Here is a 2,490-nt window from a genome sequence, read left to right as displayed (position 1 = left end):
CTTATTAGTAACGCCTTTGTGCACGGTTTTGATCATAACTTTCAACTCGTGAAAAATTTTGGGTTAGGGTTTAAAGCATTAGAAAGATGAATATAAGAGATATAATATGATGGTGATAAGTGAATTGATTGAGTGTTATTCCTATACCTACTGTGTTGGTGAAGTTTTTGTTCATACATTCGGTTAAGGAATTGTTGACACATCCCGACGATTTTGGTCATAAGTTTCATTTTGTAAGTCCGATTTTAATGGCGTTTGAAGCATTAGAAAGCTAACGCTCATACCTATAACTTGATAGTGATTGTTGAGATGTTTTAATAATATTAATGTGCCTACTGTATTAATAAATGTATTCGTTTATACGTTTGGATGATGAATCATTGCATTGTTGTAATATCACTGTATGATAATTATGTTGTTATGTCGATGATGTTAAGATGTTGACGAGTTACTGTTGTTTGTTGATATTATTCATATGGTAACATGAATTGGTTGTTGCATGATGAATGGTGTGATGCATAAATGATGAGATATGTGTGGGGATCCTTTAGGTGAACCTTGTTGTGTTAATGCATGTTATTTGAGAGTCATGCATCTGGATGTACGGGCTTCCGTCCAATTTTTGTGAGCCTCGATTCTATGGTGATGGATCGGGTGAGAGTAGATAATTCTTATTGCAAGGAATTAGTGAAGCAATATCTATGTTGATGGTAACAAGTTTTTGTGAGCATCGATCCCATTGTGATGGATCGAGTGCGAGTAGTTAATTCCTATTAGGGGGTATTAGTGAAGCGCTATCTATGTTGATGGTAGAGATTTTGGTGTGCTCCGGTTCCAAGAGGGAATCGATCCTATGGTGGGGATCATGGAGTGAGATGAACCTGAGTGTTCATATTTGGAACCACATGCATGTCGAGTCGGTGTTAAGTATGTTGCATAAGAGTTGCATTTGTATTAGTTGTTATTGATGTGTTGTTGGATGATATGTTGTTGCATATGATGTTAATGATAATTGAGATGTGGTTTTGTATGATGTTGATGATAATTGAGATGCTGTCGTGTATGATGTTGATTATGATTTGGATGTAAGAATGTGATATATTGTTGTGCATGATTATGTAGGTGTTATTGTCTATTCTTCATTCTATATCATTATTATTGAAATGAATTCTCACCCCTTTTATTTGAATGCTGCCTTTACATGGGCATCGTGCAGATACTCAAGAGTAGTATTGCTGAAGTAAGTGGAAGGTAGCTCTTGGATTACTTCTTTATTTTGTCGCTTTTACTAGTGGTACCTTGCTCTGATCATGTAACATCGGGTTGGGTTAAACGCTTATTTTATTCCTTATGTCGGATTATGTTGAAGTCATAAGACTAATTTAGTTGTTGAGAATTCTTAAGATGTTGAGTTGTTTGATTACAACTCTCTTATTTTGTTATTAAAATTGAAGTTAAGACTAGATGTTATTACTTGCTTTATCTTCCATAATCGTGATGATAATTCCACTGCGATGATACTTTAAAATGGAAGTGAGCATGTAGTGACAAGTTATGAATGTCTTATTGTGTGAGTACATAATACCGATCAGATGAGAAGGATGTCGTGTAAACAACCCAGGTATGATTCAGATAAGTGGAATGTCGTGTAAGCATCCTTAATACAAATGTGTGTATTGAAATTTACTGTTGAACCCCGTGTTACGGAGCAGGTAATGTGTGTTATGAATGTGTGACACCCTACGTGGTTTTATTTTATATTTAATTTACGTGATAAATTATGTATAGGGTTTAGGGTGTTACATTAGTGGTATCAGAGCAAGTCGGTTCATCCGGCCAGGTTGTTTAATTATGTTTGTTCCCTAGTACGCGACATGTGTGTGAGAACACTCTCGATGCTTGTTTTGTCTTCCATTTACAGGTTGGGAATGAAACAAGTGGGGGAGAAACGTCTGCCTCTCTTGGATGTTCCAACTATATAGAGCTTGGACATCATATTGCTGCATACTAGAGTGTAGTGTTGGCTAGTTAACTTGTTTTGAGAATGTTATGCTTTTCCTGGACCCAAAGAGAGGTTGCATTCGAAGATGGTGTTGGTTAGAAAAATGGTGTGATCCTTGAGGTAATACAATCTTGTGTTCTCGTTGGTTGCTTCCTTGTATGGGGGAAGGCGATGTTTTGGCCAGAGATGAGCCAATGGTGTGTTGAGTATCGTGATGTGTTCCCTGAGGATGTGTATGGTTTGTATTTTGTTGGAACAAGTTGACATTATTCTTGGAATGAATTGGTTGGAGTTAAACCAAGTGTTTACCAATTGTTTTGTTAAGTTGGTGCAGTTTGCCGCTGATTGCAAGAGCTCAGGCGATGTTAAAGTTGTGTTGTTCCTAACACTAAAGATGATGTGGATTCGATTGTCAGTCAAGTTGGGAAGTCTTTTGGGAAGACAATCAGGTATCATTAATGTTGTTTCTCAGAGAGTAGATAGCAATC

Source organism: Lathyrus oleraceus, chromosome 4 (genome assembly GCF_024323335.1).
Source record: "Lathyrus oleraceus cultivar Zhongwan6 chromosome 4, CAAS_Psat_ZW6_1.0, whole genome shotgun sequence".
Classification (NCBI taxonomy): domain Eukaryota; kingdom Viridiplantae; phylum Streptophyta; class Magnoliopsida; order Fabales; family Fabaceae; genus Lathyrus; species Lathyrus oleraceus.
Note: the sequence above shows the minus strand (reverse complement) of the source record.